General features: G+C 33.1%; 1 long non-coding RNA gene across 2 annotated transcripts; it reads right to left on the bottom strand.

The window, feature by feature from the left end:
* Positions 1-332: 332 nt before the first annotated feature.
* On the bottom strand, positions 333-5,825 carry LOC145014023 (uncharacterized). 2 transcript variants are annotated; one of them, XR_013665375.1, is made up of 10 exons: positions 5,635-5,825; positions 5,425-5,517; positions 5,256-5,327; positions 3,372-3,598; positions 3,044-3,120; positions 1,622-2,956; positions 1,447-1,517; positions 1,260-1,328; positions 1,051-1,160; positions 333-965 (listed from the first exon to the last, which is right to left on the bottom strand). It is a non-coding gene; the product is annotated as an uncharacterized LOC145014023 (long non-coding RNA). The 2 variants fall into 2 exon arrangements; XR_013665376.1 differs by having other exon boundaries at positions 5,256-5,315.
* Positions 5,826-21,439: the final 15,614 nt, after the last annotated feature.

The following is a 21,439-nucleotide window of genomic DNA, read 5'->3' as shown; positions in this document are numbered from 1 at the left end:
CACTATTTTTTTGATTCATATGTTACTTGACTATGTGAGTACAATGGACGAGTATGGTTTCAAACCAAGTGAGTTAGAACCTGATCACAACAAACCAGTTGAGTTAACCAAATCAAGGCAAGTACATGTGAATTAACTCCAACCAAGAAAATACATATCACTTGAAAAGGATTGATCATCACATTGTGCAGGTTTTAGTTCAAACACATTCGTTTTTTAATTTTCAGTAAATTTCATTTTTAGTCCCTAAGCTATAGAGAGCTCTCTCGGTTTGGTCTTTTTTATTTTATTATTTTTTTTTCTTTTTTTCTTTTATATAATACTATTTTAAAGTTTTTTTTGCTCCCGGGGCCATCAAAAGTCAACATACCAGTCTTTAAATTTGTGAAAAGAATAGTACCATTTTCTTTTGGTGTAAAAAGAAAATTACTTGCACTTTTGGTCCTTGTGGTACTATCTATTATTGAACCATGTGGTCATGTGTTGTCAATTTTACAAAATTTAATTATTGTTAAATATTTTAAAATGATCAAGATTGGAAAAACATAAACAGAGGGCAACGTACTTTCTTTGATGTTTTTGGGTTAATTGCAAAAAAGTAAACTTGATTACATGAAATAGCAATGTACTTTCTGTTTTTGCAATTAATCCTAAATGAATCATGTTGATTCAAGCAATTAATCCAGTAGAAGGTCTGAGGCAGTATTACCTAACTTGATTGATTTTATATTGCAAGTTTTGATGGAATTGACACCAACTGTTTTTGAATCCTTTTAACTTCATAACTTAACTTATTATAATCGGACATTGTACATAACTTAAACATTTCCTAATTCTAACCTTTTTTAAGCTTATAGTTATAGTTATTGAAGAACAGTTTACCTCAGCTGAAAGGTTGAAGAGACGTTGCTGGATACTCGTTGAATCTTCCCTGATACGGTCAAACGTGTCATTTTTTGTAACACCTACAAGATCAAAATACAAAAATACTTTTAGGTTTTCTAAAAATTCCCCTTCAAAGTATGACTTGAAGAGCCTTGAACCCCTTACTTGACGGATCTACATCTCCATGTAGTTTTCCAGAGGACTTTAACGCATTTTTTAAATCCACCCAATATCTTATGGCATTAAGAGCCATTGTAAAGAGAGAACCCCAACAACTATCCAATGTAGAGAGAACCACATAAGAATGATCACGTATGTAAAGACCAATGAAAACATCAACTAATTAGGGTTATATAAGGAACAACCAAGCTTACCTAGAAGTAAAGGTTACACTTGATGACCAAATGGCACACTTAGTGTATCTATGTGTGTGAATGGTGCTCCTGGGTACAAGTGATATCCAAGAAAAGAAAAACTAATCATTTAAGCATGCATATGGATCAAAATTCAATAAAAGTAACTTGAGAACTAGGGTTTTTTCGAAAGAAAAGTAAAACTCACCTAGGATAGTGAATACTTCAAGTGTGGTACCACGTGAATGCTCCAACGTGAGGGGTTTCGAGATGACCCACCTAATTCACAAGTGATGAACCAAAGATTACATTGATTGAATGTCAACGACAGATAGATGAAAAAATCTCAACAACTAGCATAGAGATTACAGAGGTGTTCTTACAATAATCAAGTTGTAGATATGCGTGAGTGTTGCGGTTCCGTACTGTGGTGAGGTCGCCGGTTGTCGCGTGTGTAGGGAGGCTGGCGGTGGTTCACTAATGGGACAAGAGGGCGGTGGTATAGACGGTTGAAAAATTAGGGTTTTTGGAGAATATTTTGAATAGAAAGAGGGAAAAGGGGATTTAAAATAATTGATTTTATTTTTAGGGCTTGAGGGTAGTACATACCTGTCATGGTTTCCAGCATTTACACTATTTTTGTGTAAAACTAACACCAAAACTCTTTTCAACTCCAACCACACTAAAAAATTACACTAAAACATAATTTAATATTATAAATTATAAAGAATAACAATAAAAAACTAAAAACAGTTAAAATAATACTATTTAAAAGGTGTTTGGTGTTATATAGAGGCCATATTTCTTTCCACAAAAATTCTTTTAGTGATTGATTGGAGCTTTTATGACCTATTATATAACACAAAAATAAGTCCCCCGACCTAATTTTCCTACCGAAATATTTTAAGTAGGATTTTTGCAATAAATTCGGTTTTTTTAAATGTATACAAACAAAATCACTGATTTTCAACAATTTACGAAATTAAACTTAATCAATTTTGTAATTTACCTAATTTGTTTATATGTTTGATGCATTTTTTCTTACTTTTTGAGAAAAACCCAAAGTGCATTGCTATTTATGGTTTTATTCATTTGTGTTGTACACTTTCTTAAGTAATCATGTATGTAATCATGTCCAATCAACTCTAAAGATTGATGCTTGTGAAGTTGACTGAAAGTGGTTATGTTTAGTCAAGTGAGACCTTTCAAACACAACACACATATACCACATAAAAACAAAACACACACACCAAAAAACAATGAAGGGTGTAATATTTAATGGACCGAGCCTAAGGACACCTGGTGCCTAATCACAACCACATTTTTTATTGAAAATATTTATCGTTTCTAAGTTTTGGTCCTTTTGGATCATGATGGGGATTTATGGCAGATGTATTTCAAAAGATGATCTAAAATCAATGTTGGAAGATAATAAAATGGGCGATGAGGCCACCATTGAAGATATAATATCAGAAATTCATGCGAATGTTGTAAGTTATACTATGCAAGTTATTATAAATGAATCATACTGTTTGAATAGAGTGTTGTATGAGATGCTATTATGACCCTGACAGGATAGCAAAATCAGCTATGAAGAATTCTGTAAAATGATAAGAAGCTAAAAGATGAGGTTGAGCAAATCACCCAATTTATTTCAAGGGTAATCGGTTGAGATCCATGTCCACTTGGTGAATTATCCATTGCATATTCTTTAGCTTCTGAAAAATTACAGGTTTTAACTCAAATTTAACATTTTATTAATTAAATTGACGTGTCCTACTCTCATTAATGAATTGTTAATTTACCTTCACTATTTCTTGATATGCCTTGCGATTGTGTCAAAATGGGGGTCAACACCTTGATATTCTTGAAGTCGTGTCACCTACAAATCCGTATAATTGTGTCAATTCATGAGGGCATTATCGTCTTTTGCACATACAAGAGTTCAAGAATGAGTCACTGTTTGTCCTACACTAGTGATCATATGAAAATGATGGAAAAAAACAACATACAACCTTGCTGTATGCAAGTGAAGCTTCTTCTGTGGCTTCCACAAGATATTTACCATAAAATTACAAAAATACCCTTTTAAAATCACAAAGAGAATTTTTTTTTAAGAAAACACAATCTTACCTTATCTTATGCAGTGCTGGGATGATTCTTGTGTATAAGGTAGTGTATGTTTTTTGTCTGCAGATCTGCGTGACCTCTTCTGTCTGCACCGTGCAGACCACGCGCAGACATTAACCTTCGCAGACTGTTTGTTTTTTTAAAGACTGCAGACCTAAAAATGTATGCGCGCCCTCTTCTTGGCGCAGATGTGGACCAGAGTCTTTTAACATCTTCTGACATCTTCTAGCCTAAAAAAACATATACATCTTTATTTTTTTCAAGTTTTTTTTTAATTTATATTTTTTGCAACTTTATTAATGATAAACAATTTGAAAAAAAATTACAAAACTTAAAAAAAAAAACATTCGATGATACAAACATGATATTTTTGATAAATTTATAAATCAAAATTTATTACAATAATAGTCGTTGAAGTTGTTTATATAAATATGAAAAAAAAATCATAATATATTCTTATATTTTTTTGCCAAATTTTTTAAAACATTATTTAATACAATATATTCACCGACCCTTGCATGCAGCTGGACATTACTTAAATCCTATGATAACAAAATTAATGCTTCTTGTGAAGAAGTTATGACTGGATTATATGCTTGCATTGAGAGATTGGTTCCAGATTCTAGTATCCAATACAAGATAACCACCGAATTAGCTACATATCAAATGCAGAAGCTTTATTTAGTAATAAAATGGCAATCAGGCAAAGGAAGACAAAAGCACCAGGTTAGATTAAATGTTAATTATATTATATTAATATTATAGATTTATAATTATGAAGCTAGATTAACATTTTTTTCAAACATTGTTTCCTACAGCTGAGTGGTGGATATCATATGGATCTTCAACCCCTAACTTGCAAAACTTTGCTTTACGTGTGCTTAGCCTCACATGTAGTGCAACAAGTTGTGAAAGAAACTGGGGAGTCTTTCAACATGTATGTTATGTGACATTTAGTTTATTTTTTTTAATTACACATGCACTATGAAATGTCTAATGTGTTTTATCTCTTTCATTGTAGCTTCACACAAAAAAACAGAATAGATTGGCACAGAGTAGACTAAATGATATGGTTTATGTGAAGTTCAATCGTTCCTTGAATCGTAGAACCAACAGAAAGGACAATGTTGATCCTATCCTTCTGAATGAAATAGATGAGAGCAATGAGTGGTTGTTAGGGAGATTAGAGGAGGATAAAGATGATAATTTAGTGTTTGAGGGTGAAGATTTGACTTGGGATGCTGTGGAAAAAGCCTCAGGGGTAAATGAGCCTTTTTATGCAACCAAAGCATCATGAGATGATAGAGGAAAAGGAATAGTTGGATCTAGTGGACTTGGGTTGGTTGATGAAGAGATAGAAGAAGATATTGGCATGTCTGGTGATGAGGAGGGAGATATGGATATGGAGCTTGGGTTTGACTTTGATGATGATTGATGAAGGATGACTTAGGGTCTTTATTTTTTGGTTTCATTTTGCTGTTTGCATAACTATTAGATTTGTTTTCATTTTTCATGACCATTAGATTTTGGTTTCATCTTGCATTGACTATGGTAAACATGCATTTTGCATTTTGGTTTTTGCATTATGTTTAACCAATTATCATTACATTTGGTTACATGACTTTTATATTTGGTTTTCGTTTTATATTTTTATTGCTTTTTAGTATACCGTAAACATATATTGGTAGTTACTACTTGTGCGCCACACCTACGTGTTGCCAGCGCATCAGCCTCGCGCATCAGCCTCCCGGACCTTAATCGCATGAGTGCGCATTGCGCTTTTTTAAACCAAGATTTTGTTTATTATGCAATTAGCCTAAATTAGAAATTAAGAATAAAAAAAAAATCATCATGTCTTATTAAGAAAACATGAAAGAGGTTCCTCACGTATTTATGTTGATGTTGTAACTTCAAATCTTTCACAAGCTTAATAAGCACACCAAGTATCTGCTCCAACACCTATGAAACAAACGTGAATTCAATGAAACAAACGTGAATTCAAGGAAGCCAATAAATAGAAAGATTACAATTTACAAATGAAATAGTTATTACATACATTCTAAAATTCTGCAAACTTTCTGCCAGCAGAAAATAGATCTTCACGTAAACCTGTTTCTTCGCTTTCATCTCCTCAATCATTAACTTTACTCTGTTTTTTAAATAATTAAGAAAGTATGTTTAGATTCTCTGATAAAATTTCTTCTTAAAAAATGGTATAAAAGGTAATTTAAAACAACAAAATAAAAAGCGAATGAAAATTACAGACCTTTCTGGAAGCCGAGCCCCTGAATGGGTATCGACAGGTATCTTGTAAGAGCTTTGGGTAGGTTCAGATGGAACTTCTGCACACAAGATCTATTACTCTGATCTCCCATGGCCAATAGGAAAGCTCTTATAACTTAAAAAATTGATGTAAAAAAAATTAATAAATAAATAATTACCAGTAAATTTTCAGCAAGCCTCTTCTGTTTACTATCTAATCCTAAACCAGGCAAACCGATCAACCCATCGCCGCCCCCACTCAATTGAAACGTTGACTTTCTCGGCATCGGAGTTCTCATTCTCCTGTTTCTTTGAGTTAAAACCAGACGGCATAGAAAAAAATGACATACAGCCACCGCCGCTGTCAGTCCTATTTGCTTTCCTTCTATCTCCGATCCCGCCCAACCCCAAACTTCCAACCGCCAGTCTTCTTTCGACAACAGTGGAACCTCGGCAATCGATAGAGGAGGTGGTAGATTCTGATCGGAAGAAGACGTCATCTGCTTTTGCCGAAGAGGTTTCTTTGGAAATCGGAGTAGATAGATTGAGGGGCGTAGTAGAAGGAGAGATAACCGATGAGTTTTTTTTTGAAGAAGAGATAACACCAATCCTATTGGCTGATAAGGCGGCGAAGACGGTTGGAGGGGATTTTAACCGTACCCTATTTTACAATGATTGCACGTAAAACAGTTAAAACAATCGTACCACAATGTAAACAAATTTGACTTGGGCTATGGCCCCTCATGTAATATGTTTTTTTGGTTTTTAATTTTTTATATTTTTAAATACAAACAATCCATTATATATATATATATATATATATATATATATATATATATATATATATATATATATATATATATATATATATATATAGGGAGAGGATCAAATGAGAACACTTAAAAGGTTGAGAACGCGAAAACAATTGTAAACCAATCATTTTATGAGGGCATAAATGGAATTTTACCATTTAATTAAATTATGATATTCTAAATTTTAGTGATTATGATGACAATTACCCAAAATATCTCACTTTTAGATTCTTTTCTTTAATGAACCAATAATTAATAAAATCATGATTTAATATCTATCTAAGAAAACGTTTTTTTCATTTCATTTTTCATTTTTATGTTTTTATTTTTAGAAATCAAATATCAAAATAATGAATAATTTATCGGTTTACCTCATTTATTTTTTAAAAAAAAGTATCTTCATAAATAATGATTTATACATTTCATTTAAAAATGAATAAAATTGTAAATTATAAATGAATTAACTCAATTGTATTTATGAATACACTTGTAAAATCATAAATGAATAAAACCCGAAAAAAAGATTATAAAATCAACTAAAATGGTACTCATATATTAATAAATAAAACACATTTCTATTCATATAAGAATATAATTATAATAGTAAATGATTAAGTTAGAATATATTTTTTTTTTGACACGGAAACTAATACTACAATTACAATTATAAATGAATAAAACACATTCGTGCTCCTTTCGAAAGAGGTATTGGTGTACATGTTTCTTTGGTAAATCTCCCACATCCCACTATATGTATGTTTATTCATTGTATCTGCAAAAATGTTAAAGAAACAATTATGTATAATTATATAGTCATTCACACATAAATACATTGATATTCACAAATGAATATCCTGTTATTCATAAATAAATATAGTCATTCAAACATAAATTCACACATAAATACATTGATATTCACAAATGAATATCCTGTTATTCATAAATAAATATAGTCATTCAAACATAAATTCACACATAAATATACTGATATTCACAAATCAATATAAGAAAATAGTTGTTGCCGTTTTGTTTCAACCCTCAATTCATCTCTTTTCTCATTCCTTTTTGTCAAGTATTACCACACCAAAAGTACCATTTTAATGCTTAATTTGCTTGTGAAATCAAAGACCAAGAACAACTACAAAAAATTACCTTTCTAGTCATCGTTAGTTGTTGAATTTTGAATAAATCAAGACCCAAGAAACCTCCATTGAACCCACTTTTTGTTGTTGAAATTGATGAACTGATTTTTGCTCCTTCTTTCCCTTTCTTCTTCTCCGTTCCCTACAAAGAATAACCACCAGGATGGGGTTGTATTTTCCGGTTAAATCAAAAGAGGCAGCAGCCTCTTGGCTTTTTCCCCTCACCTGAATTGTTGTGGTTGCTTGCCTTGCTCCTCTCGGACTAGCCTCATGGAGTATTCATTGATGATTAACTGTAAAAATGAGACATCTGACATTATATTCGTATAAGATTACAACTGCAAGCATTCAAGTTCCATTTTTCTGAATTGAGGCATTTCATCGAGCACCTTATGTGCACAACTTATCTTCTTCCCTTATTAGCTAATTTTAATGAGTAAAGTGATGGGTTTTGGTCATAAGACATCCTATGTGCTCATACAAACCCTAATGCTTGGATCTAGGTTTCTCTATTGTACATGCTTTGAATCCAAGACTACAAACCCTAATTCTAGCATACATATAATCATATTAACATGAGAATAAGTTTATAGTGTTACCTTGATTGTTATGTAGCAATAACAATCCCAAATCTCCTTGTATTGACTTTGGAATGCTTAGAGTCACAAGTGTCACTCCTCTAATGGCTTACAAACACCATAAGCAAATGGAGAAGGTATAAAGAGAGAAGTGAGAGGTTAGAATTCGTATCTAGGACCTCTTAGGAAGGGATACACGAATTCATGACCCTAGGGGTGTTTATATAGGTGTAGAGATAGGGTTTCAGTCATTATCCTTATCTAGTTGATTATCCATTAAGCAACCAATAAGATAATCCTTGAATCCTTATCATACTCGAATTCTAAGGCTTTCCAACCTTAAATTCATCCACCATATAAATAAGACAATCCTTACCTTATTTTGTAACTATCACATAATTACAAATCAGCCCCTCTAGTTTAATTAATTACATTTGATCACAAAACTAATTCTTAATTAATTATTGACCAATATTAATTAAACAAATATGATTTCTCCTTTAATATATTATTCTTATATTAATAAATCATATTATCCTCTCTCTCTTTATTCATTTCTCCAATCAAGTTGCTTTGGTGAAGGCAACCCAAAAGGACCATGCACCATCGGGTCAAGTACATACCAAAATAGTTATGGACTTAGACACTAATCCAACAGTCTCCCACTTGGATAAGTCTAACAACTATTATGCGTATGACTTCAGATCCCGATCTGCAATCGTAGCTTTCCAAAGCCGCTGTCAACTCTGATCATATCAGATACGCGTGTCCTTAGATAAGGGATCATATATTTCTCCATTCTAGATATCGTATGAGATATGATTTCTAATCATTCTCTTTGTACTATATCTCGATTTCCGATTTATGACGACAGACTAATTGAACAAATCAAATTAGCCCTAGCCCGGCCGAGCATTTACGTATGTCATAACTAAACCATCGAGGGGCCCAAAGATATCGCTTTTATCCTACTTTGGATAAAAGGAACGGATAAACTTTGATACAATGCTTGCTTGCACTCACTCACCGAATTACACACAACAATATGTTTTATAACACCAAGTTACTGGTGCGTTTACATATTATCAATGTGCAACCGATTCGCAAGATACAACTCACACATCTCGGTTTCAAGAATATAAGATGTTATCGTCTCACCAATCACTCGTGATACAATTCATGGAGTGATCCAAGTGAGCGTGGGTTTAATCCAATGCTCAAATCATATTCATAAGCACTCATGAACGTTGCAGCAAACATTTGCTTATGTCTAATACTCTTTTAGACAATCCACACACCAATTCACGATAGTCTTCATTCATACCTACTTCCAACATATGAACGACTGTGGCCCGTTTGAATAATTCGATTATTCTTAATAAACTCAATTATTCTGGAAGTCAAAACATGCAAGGTGAAACACAAGAATAATACTAATCCCATATGGCCTCAAACCTTTGAGTATAAACAAAACACGTTTTATTTATCACCATATCGATTACTCATTATTTGTCGTTTCGGGTAATCAGCTTCGCATTTGAATTACAACACTTGTCCCATGCTCCTAGCATGCACACAATGTTTACCTATGGTTCTTACTTTTGTGAAATAGACAAATTGAACACATTTCCAATCATTCTCATTTTACAACTCCAAATCCATTTTCTTAAGTGTAAGAATATCAAATTCTTGTTACTTATAGAATATACTAGATTCTAACACTTTATGCAACGATCCTTTTGTAATGTCACTGCACCAAAGTCTCAAAGACTATTGCCAATGATATTACAAATTCCTCTATCGAAGATTGTTACAAGACAATTCCTTATATATGATGTCTCTCACTCAAAGTACATTCCTTTGAACATCCTTTTGCATAAAAGTTTCTAATCTAGACATAGATTTTCAATATTTACTTCCCAACATGGACACACTTCCATATTTTCCATATGACAACTCATTCTTAATAGAATCTTATCTATTCGTAATGATGTCGATATTGTCCATCCAATATGGAAACACTTCCATAATTTCCAATACTATACTTCCAACTACTCACAAGCGACCAATCCTCGTCGAACTTTGGATTGTCCTTTGATAGTTGTTTAATTATTTTAGTCAAAACCAATTCTAGTCCCTTTTCCCTCTAAATGCACTAGACATTTGTAAAATTTTAGAATGGTCAAACATTAAAGCATTTGCAATCGATCCTATACCCGAAGCATATGGGACACGACGCATAATGTTTTATTTGCTATGTTCTCAAAATTCGAATTGCGAAGAGGAATGCCGTAATCACAATCGAAATTTTAAGAACACACTATGTACCTTTGACTAAATTTATCAACATTTCGCAACCTAATCCTTTAGATTTGAAATGAAGCATAATATTCTCTCCCTTAATTATAGCAAAACAACCTTTCAACTCTTACAACTTCGCAAAGTATGACTCTTGTTTTCTATAATTAATATTGCCAACTATGCAATACGTGCCTTAATAATCATACAATCATAACATTTATGCTCCCACTATCATGATGATTATTATAAAACATAACACTTATGCTCCCACTAGCTTCGACATGTATTCATAAACATCTTAACTGATGGGTTTTGGTCATAAGACATCCTATGTGCTCATACAAACCCTAATGCTTGGATCTAGGTTTCTCTATTGTACATGCTTTGAATCCAAGACTACAAACCCTAATTCTAGCATACATATAATCATATTAACATGAGAATAAGTTTATAGTGTTACCTTGATTGTTATGTAGCAATAACAATCCCAAATCTCCTTGTATTGACTTTGGAATGCTTAGAGTCACAAGTGTCACTCCTCTAATGGCTTACAAACACCATAAGCAAATGGAGAAGGTATAAAGAGAGAGGTGAGAGGTTAGAATTCGTATCTAGGACCTCTTGGGAAGGAATACACGAATTCATGGCCCTAGGGGTGTTTATATAGGTGTAGAGATAGGGTGTCAGTCATTATCCTTATCTAGTTGATTATCCATTAAGCAACCAATAAGATAATCCTTGAATCCTTATCATACTCGAATTCTAAGGCTTTTCAACCTTAAATTCGTCCACCATATAAATAAGATAATCATTACCTTATTTTGTAACTATCACATAATTACAAATCAGCCCCTCTAGTTTAATTAATTACATTTGATCACAAAACTAATTCTTAATTAATTATTGACCAATATTAATTAAACAAATATGATTTCTCCTTTAATATATTATTCTTATAACATATTAATAAATCATATTATCCTCTCTCTCTTTATTCATTTCTCCAATCAAGTTGCTTTGGTGAAGGCAACCCAAAAGGACCATGCACCATCGGGTCAAGTACATACCAAAATAGTTATGGACTTAGACACTAATCCAACAATCTCCCACTTGGATAAGTCTAACAACTATTCTGCGTATGACTTCAGATCCTGATCTGCAATCGTAGCTTTCCAAAGCCGCTGTCAACTCTGATCATATCAGATACGCGTGTCCTTAGATAAGGGATCATATATTCCTCCATTCTAGATATCGTATGAGATATGATTTCAAATCATTCTCTTTGTACTCTATCTCGATTTCTGATTTATGACGACAGACTAACTGAACAAATCAAATTAGCCCTAGCCCGGCCGAGCATTTACGTATGTCATCACTAAACCATCGAGGGGCCCAAAGATATCGCTTTTATCCTTCTATGGATAAAAGGAACGGATAAACTTTGATACAATGCTTGCTTGCACTCACTCACCGAATTACACACAACAATATGTTTTATAACACCAAGTTACTGGTGCGTTTACATATTATCAATGTGCAACCGATTCGCAAGATACAACTCACACATCTCGGTTTCAAGAATATAAGATGTTATCGTCTCACCAATCACTCGTGATACAATTCATGGAGTGATCCAAGTGAGCGTGGGTTTAATCCAATGCTCAAATCATATTCATAAGCACTCATGAACGTTGCAGCAAACATTTGCTTATGTCTAATACTCTTTTAGACAATCCACACACCAATTCACAACAGTCTTCATTCATACCTACTTCCAACATATGAACGACTGTGGCCCGTTTGAATAATTCGATTATTCTTAATAAACTCAATTATTCTAGAAGTCAAAACATGCAAGGTGAAACACAAGAATAATACTAATCCCATATGGCCTCAAACCTTTGAGTATAAACCAAACACGTTTTATTTATCACCATATCGATTACTCATTATTATTTGTCGTTTCGGGTAATCAGCTTCGCATTTGAATTACAACACTTGTCCCATGCTCCTAGCATGCACACAATGTTTACCTATGGTTCTTACTTTTGTGAAATAGACAAATTGAACACATTTCCAATCATTCTCATTTTACAACTCCAAATCCATTTTCTTAAGTGTAAGAATATCAAATTGTTGTTACTTATAGAATATACTAGATTCTAACACTTTATGCAACGATCCTTTTGTAATGTCACTGCACCAAAGTCTCAAAGACTATTGCCAATGATATTACAAATTCCTCTATCGGAGATTGTTACAAGACAATTCCTTAGATATGATGTCTCTCACTCAAAGTACATTCCTTTGAACATCCTTTTGCATAAAAGTTTCTAATCATAGATTTTCAATATTTACTTCCCAACATGGACACACTTCCATATTTTCCATATGACAACTCATTCTTAATAGAATCTTATCTATTCGTAATGATGTCGATATTGTCCATCCAATATGGAAACACTTCCATAATTTCCAATACTATACTTCCAACTACTCACAAGCGACCAATCCTCGTCGAACTTTGGATTGTCCTTTGATAGTTGTTTAATTATTTTAGTCAAAACCAATTCTAGTCCCTTTTCCCTCTAAATGCACTATACATTTGGAAAATTTTAGAATGGTCGAACATTAAAGCATTTGCATTCGATCCTATACCCGAAGCGTATGGGACACGACGCATAATGTTTTATTTGCTATGTTCTCAAAATTCGAATTGCGAAGAGGAATACCGTAATCACAATCGAAATTTTAAAAAACACACTATGTACCTTTGACTAAATTTATCAACATTTCGCAACCTAATCCTTTAGATTTGAAATGAAGCATAATATTCTCTCCCTTAATTATAGCAAAACAACCTTTCAACTCTTACAATTTCGCAAAGTATGACTCTTGTTTTCTATAATTAATATTGCCAACTACGCAATACGTGCCTTAATAATCAAACAATCATAACATTTATGCTCCCACTATCATGATGATTATTATAAAACATAACACTTATGCTCCCACTAGCTTCGACATGTATTCATAAACATCTTAACTTCCAGAAAGACAATACTTATTGAATTTCTTAAGTTCATGTTTTTAATACTTAGTGCTTTGATAATCTTTTATCAAGGCTTCTTGAACTTATACACTTTTGCCTTAGATAGTTCATATGTGTGTCTTAAGACTAATTGCCAAACCTCACAATTCAAATTATGGAAAGGGATGCCGTAACCATGATCGAATTTGAGAATGCAATTTTATAATCACTATCTTTTAAAATCTTTCTTAGTGAAAGCATTTTCTCATAATCATTTTCATGAAGGAGGAAATCTTATGACACTTAGATTTAAACGTTGTATGTGTTCCTATCCATGCGAATTTGTTAAAAACCAAAGTTTACGACAAATTCAAACTCATATGGATCGAACTTTCCTAATCTTGATTTCTTGCCTTATGGTAGCACAGCTGCCCACCACGTCTTCCAAATAGTTAAGCATCTTACCTTTTTCCTATCAATGTACCTTTCATTGATCAAGGTCCTTGCCTTTTACGCATTCAAATGAGAACTCATAGGACTCACATGCATAATTAACTCGATTGGATTGGCACAGAAACAAAATAATGTCTTCACGATAGGTTGTAAACCTCAACTCGTGTGCTAGTGATGATCGATAAGGTTTATTTGATTTGTTCTTGAAACTTTTCGAGACCATTAAGACTCCCACTGACTCCTTGACATATAAGATTCTTTTGTCAATAAACATTTCTTGACAAACAAATATTCAAGAGTTAGTGTAGTTTTTATCAAAACACTTCACAAATTGGTCCTATTTGGTCTCTGTCTTATCCACGACATCACAACTTTCCACATTTGATGAATGTTATAAACCTTTAATACTTTTCACTCATTGTCACAATCTTAACTTTAAGACTTGTTATTGGAACGAAGTATGATTGACTTCTTGATTTGACCGTTTCTTCAATCTTTGATTCCTCTTCTTGGACATACAATTGTACCAAGACTCACTTAGAGGATCAATTGAGATATGGTTCTTAATCATTAAGACCTATCATAAAGCATAAAAGCCACTCTCCCTTCTTCTTAGAATGGAGAAACTCTTATCTTTCTGCCTATTTGATTCTTCTTATTCGTTTTGCTATTGATCTAAACCCTTTAATCAATTCAAAATTACACTTAATCTTGTAAGTATAATCATATTTACTAAACCTTTAGTAAATGATGACGAATATCTTTGTTACTCTTATGGTGAACTGTCACACCCCCAAACCAAGGATGGCGGAAACGTCTGGGGGTGGAGGACTTCATGTACAGTATCACAACAACGTGTATAATAGTGCTCAAAGTAAAAACAACCACCATATATATAATTGCAAAAGTTACACCAAAGTATATGTTTATATGTTTCAAAAGCAATTACATTATGATGACAAAATAAATTGTTGACGGTTTAACGTCCCATCCTCAAAGCGATGAAGTTTTCCTGTTTCACTGATTTCCTGAGAATACAAGTAGTTTTAAAGAGTGTCAACACAAAGGTTGGTGAGTTCATAAGAGTTTTGTTTGAAGTAGAAACCGTTTTTCCTTGTAAAATCGATATAGTTTGATTTCCAGAAAATCCAATATTTTCTTAGTTAAGTATGAATAGAAATAATCCTACATGATGCATTAATGAACCCTAGAGTAATCCGTAGAGTTCCTCTATAATCGTCCAACATATAAAAGTTATATAAGGTTTAACTTAGATAAAACGTTGAATATAGTGGGTCTGCCCCAGGTCCACAACCCAACGAGGAACAGGAGATGAGGCGGGCACCACCAATTCTAGGCCAATCAAGACTAAATTCTTATATGACTCAAACATATACGCTCAGCGACTATAGTTGAAGTCTAACAATTCTAGAGGAAATATAGTTTTAATATCATAATAACTTTGTATAGAGACCCGACACTTTGTATTTGTACCCATAGAGATAAAAGGTGATTTTAAATCGACATAAAACTCATTTAGGTTTTAAAAATAAAATCCCGTAAACTTATGGATTGTTCCCTATGTGAGCCGTTATAATCATACTATGACTATGTGAACCTGCCACGACGTTCTCAGTGTCGCGAAAAATAAAATGACATTTGTCACCCGTAGACCTGCAGGTCCAACTGTAGCTAGCAGCAAGGTGTGGGGTGTCAATCCCAATATAGATCTATATACAAGTATCACGTTCTCCCTCAAGGAGATTCTGATTATAACTACCAGGAATTATATCCCGCACTCGGACGTACGGGGAGAGAGAGAGAGAGAGAGAAAGAAAAATAGAGAAACTCACAATATGGGATAACAAGTTTACGTGAAATGTGTGTGAATATAAATATTTCTTGTATGAATGTACCCTTCTTGTACGAGTGCGTAGAGTGATGTATCATAAACTATACCTATTATAGTTTATCTAAAATGTATGTAATATGTATGAATTCTTTTATGGAAATGTATTAGTGTTGTGAATTTTATCAAACTATACTTTTTATAGTTTAATAATACGTGTTCCAAAATGAATGAATAATATTTACTATGAATGTCTTAGTTTCAGTTCATAATGATAAACTAACAAGGAAACACATTCAAATGAATGAATGAATAATATTTGCTCAACATATTTACTATGAATGAATAATATTTGCTCAACATATTTACTATGAATGTCTTATAATCACTATCTTTTAAAATCTTTCTTAGTGAAAGCATTTTCTCATAATCATTTTCATGAAGGAGGAAATCTTATGACACTTAGATTTAAACGTTGTATGTGTTCCTATCCATGCGAATTTGTTAAAAACCAAAGTTTACGACAAATTCAAACTCATATGGATCGAACTTTCCTAATCTTGATTTCTTGCCTTATGGTAGCACAGCTGCCCACCACGTCTTCCAAATAGTTAAGCATCTTACCTTTTTCCTATCAATGTACCTTTCATTGATCAAGGTCCTTGCCTTTTACGCATTCAAATGAGAACTCATAGGACTCACATGCATAATTAACTCGATTGGATTGGCACAGAAACAAAATAATGTCTTCACGATAGGTTGTAAACCTCAACTCGTGTGCTAGTGATGATCGATAAGGTTTATTTGATTTGTTCTTGAAACTTTTCGAGACCATTAAGACTCCCACTGACTCCTTGACATATAAGATTCTTTTGTCAATAAACATTTCTTGACAAACAAATATTCAAGAGTTAGTGTAGTTTTTATCAAAACACTTCACAAATTGGTCCTATTTGGTCTCTGTCTTATCCACGACATCACAACTTTCCACATTTGATGAATGTTATAAACCTTTAATACTTTTCACTCATTGTCACAATCTTAACTTTAAGACTTGTTATTGGAACGAAGTATGATTGACTTCTTGATTTGACCGTTTCTTCAATCTTTGATTCCTCTTCTTGGACATACAATTGTACCAAGACTCACTTAGAGGATCAATTGAGATATGGTTCTTAATCATTAAGACCTATCATAAAGCATAAAAGCCACTCTCCCTTCTTCTTAGAATGGAGAAACTCTTATCTTTCTGCCTATTTGATTCTTCTTATTCGTTTTGCTATTGATCTAAACCCTTTAATCAATTCAAAATTACACTTAATCTTGTAAGTATAATCATATTTACTAAACCTTTAGTAAATGATGACGAATATCTTTGTTACTCTTATGGTGAACTTGATCAACACACAACTTTGTGTACTAGATCTCCTAGTCCTTCACTTGACACTTTGTCAACGAATTAGTCTAATTACCAAATATGAGATTTCTCATTCATCATGCAACCAAGTTGCATGATTCCAAGTTTCTGTCCAATTGAAACTTGGGCGATGAGAAACTCTCCCTATTTGGTAAACTCTTGACTTTCCATAACACAATAAGAAACACATCCATTATTGCTAATAATTTTAACATCAATTTTTTCATACACGCCATTGTAAGGATAAATAAATAAAATTTAATATCAAAATTTATTTTATTGCGGAAAAATTTGTCCTTCACAATGCAACTCATTGAAAAACTTATGCGAATACATCTTTCTTAGCAATCTAATTCTAACCCTAAGTAGTAGCTCAAGAATCTAATCTTCGAGAAACGCAATCGAAATCCATTCCTTCACGGTTAGATTCTGCTCACTTCTTCCCTTAAGCTTCTTTTCTTTTCTTCGATCCTTCTAAACATCAATTGTGATCTTATCACATTATGTATTCAGAATCTAGAATGAAGCTTAAAAGAGTTAGTCAATGGATTTTACCTAAATTAGAGCCATACGTTTCGACTCTCCCATCTCTTAGATCTCTTAGCTAAATAGGGCAGCTTCATCTCCAATGCCCCTTCTCTTGGCAATAAAAGCAAATTGACTCTTTTTGGAACAACACATGGAACTACTTCAGACATCGCCTTTCTCTTATGATCAAACTTTTCGATCATTGCATGTCTTTCATTGCCATTGTCTATATCCATAGAGGTCTCGAAGGCAGATTCACCAATCAACTTTGTTTTTCTATTGCGCCAAACCATTGCTGATTCAGCATCAATAAGCATATAGGTGAGATCTATGGGGTCACGTCGTGGTTCATCATATAGTACTCTCTTACGAACTCACTATATGAGTTGGGAAGTGACTGAAGAACCCAATCAACAGCCATCTCCTCACCGACAACAAATCCTATCATTCTTAGTCTATCAATGTGCGACTTCATCCCTAGGACGTGTGCACACACCGACTTTCCTTCTTTATGTTTACTTGCCAAAAGGGCTTGAGTGATATTGAACTTTTCAATTTTACAATCTTGTGGGTTAGGGAGAATAATTAGAGGAGGAGGAGGAAGTGAAGCATGATTTCTTGTTCCTCGATCGAATCGTGGAATATCATCTTCATGTGGAATGCTTGTTCCACGGGACTTGAGAAGACCATAGTTGTCGAACTTTGACATCGGGAGAAAACGAATTCAAGTTAGTTGATTGATTGAGTCCTTGGTAAATCACCCAAATGAAATTCCAAGGCTAGAACCCAACACAATATTCTACAACTCGGGAGAGGGATGCCGTAACCCAAATTGCAGAACATTTGAAGGTAAGTGAATGACGATTCACTAATTTCCACCATGAAAAACGAAAAAGAAATTTAAGTTTTAAATCTATGAAAACTCCTAGATCCTTTGAGATTCATTGAACATTTCAATGGCATGTTTAAATCTCGATATGCCCCTCTAGTTTGTGACTGGGATGCCGAGGATCACAAAGCGGGTGTGAATAACCATGCAAACTACATGGTGCCCTCACATGTTACAATCACCTATTCGATGTGCCGGTAAACCACACACGCTCCACCGAACTATGACAAACATTGAGTCACCCTTTGCTACCTTTGCTTAGAACCATTTAGTGTGCCGGTAAACCACACACGCTCCACTAACGTCTTCGCAAGGGCACAAAGTGTAATTTCATGGAATTGCATCAATTCACTTTTGCCTAAGTAACTAAGATTGGGAATTTGCGAAACATTTAGTTACTCTTTATTTCATTATACTTATAATGGAAGGTTTCGTCCTATCCTACCCGTTCGGCTAACGACCCTCCACTAGTCAAGAGTGCGGTGGGTAAGAGTGGATACCCATTCAATCGCCATTTTATAGGCAATTTCCTTAAACACCCCTTATAGACCAACTTCGAATGAGGCCTACTAACGGTAAGACTGACTTTTACTCATACATATATATAATGTTATACCTTTAATGTTATATATAGTATAGGGTGTATTTTATACTTTTAAAATACTATATGGTTAACTTTAACAATTACACTTTTAATCCAATTAAATGGTTAACCAAAACTTTTATGGATTTATTAAACCTCTTTTAATTATACTCCTTAACTAATTAATAAAACCATAAGGGTGTGATTTGAACTTTTCAAAACATTACTGGAGTTTTAGAATTTAACATTTCTAATTAAACCTTTAATCAACTTTTAAATTCCAAAACTTGAGGGCAAGTTTTGAAACCTTTTTTCAAAACATTAGGGTTTTAATTATTTAAATTTCAAAACTCCAAGACTTTTGGGTTCAAATTTAAACTATAAAACCTAAAGGGGGAAATATGAAACCTTTCATAACAACAAGGATCAAATAACAAATAATTTTAAATTAACATTTAATCACATAATTATCCATATTTGATTTATTTAATGATTTCTTGCAAAATAATTAATCAATTTAATCAAAATAATCAATCAATTATCATATAAGGAAACAAATATTTTATTAATTGATAATTATCTTTAATTAGATCAAGAATATAGTCATATATATCATAAAATCAGATTTATATTGATCTAACATGATAAGGTAATTATCCATATGCAAAAACAGCAAGAAATCCCGAGATAAGCATTATCTGACGAGTTGACTCGTCGAGTCAGGCATGGACTCGTCGAGTCTGCATGGACTCGGCGAGTTCAGCCATGGACTCGGCGAGTCCAGCCCTCCACAACATCAAAAAATCGAATTTTTCAGTTATGTCAAGCATCAATACAATTGAAACCAATCAAGGCTCTGATACCACTGATGGGTTTTGGTCATAAGACATCCTATGTGCTCATACAAACCCTAATGCTTGGATCTAGGTTTCTCTATTGTACATGCTTTGAATCCAAGACTACAAACCCTAATTCTAGCATACATATAATCATATTAACATTAGAATAAGTTTATAGTGTTACCTTGATTGTTATGTAGCAATAACAATCCCAAATCTCCTTGTATTGACTTTGGAATGCAACTTTATTAAATCAATAAAAAAAAGTTATGCAAATTGGAAAAATAAATAAAAATATATCTTTTGTTGTTTTAATTAAGGAAATAAATATTTTATATGAATACCCACCTGGAAAAACGCATATTATAATTGTCTAATTTAATCGTAACAGCCTACCAATGTACTTTCTTCTTCACTGTTTGATTGTTTTTTTCTGTGTGCTGATTATAATTGTCTAATTTAATGTAAATTTTTTTTTTTTTTTTTAACTTGCAAGGTACAATGGAACATATTACTCCTATAAAGGAAATTGACTCAATCAAGGACAATGCTATAATCTGTAATTTATCATCTTTTAGTTTAATTTTCTAAATATATGTGTGGTTGTCTATGTGTGTGTATCTCTTTAAAAATTCTGCAATTTCATCATTTTATGACCCCCATTTGCGAAGTTGAGTATTTATTTCCAAAAATGCGAAACTCCAGGGACAATATTTGAAAATTTCTGTTTTCTTCCCCAATTCGCATTCTACTGTGAAATACTTCGCATCTTCATTCTTACACCCTTCGCATTAATCACCTTCGCATTTTAACCTAATTAATCAAATGCAAACCACAAAATTTTCATTACAGATGCGAACACAGTTTAGTTCTTGAACTCTAAACTTGCGAAATCAAAAATTCATATGTTGAACCCATATGCGAATATTAACCCAATTGACTTCAAATTGATTCACAGATGCAAACACTCGATTGTTTTACTTTCGCAAAATGAGCATCAACAACTCCACAATCGAGTTTTTAAATTCTTGCAAACAACAATTTCACAGTCCTTGACTTCGCGTTTTTCTTCACGAATCATCCCTCAATCATCAATCCAATTGCGAATCAAAACTCATATGTTCTTGCTTTATCGATTCATCGACTACACTCATACAAATGCGAACAATACTCAATTTCAAAATCGATTGAAACTTATAGCAAAGCTAAATCCAACTTCGCATTCAAAGCACACAAGTGTTATTGATTGCATTCATGAAATACTAACAAGATAATATATTATAATACAAATATACATATTTTAGGTGGTGAAATCGTAACAGTCTAACAATTTGGTATGCAACTTTATTAAATCAATAAAAAAAGTTATGCAAATTGGAAAAATAAA

This window comes from Lactuca saligna, chromosome 9 (assembly GCF_052625555.1).
Source record: "Lactuca saligna cultivar CGN05327 chromosome 9, ASM5262555v1, whole genome shotgun sequence".
Classification (NCBI taxonomy): Eukaryota; Viridiplantae; Streptophyta; class Magnoliopsida; order Asterales; family Asteraceae; genus Lactuca; species Lactuca saligna.
Note: the sequence above shows the minus strand (reverse complement) of the source record. Positions and strands in the feature narration are given on the sequence as shown.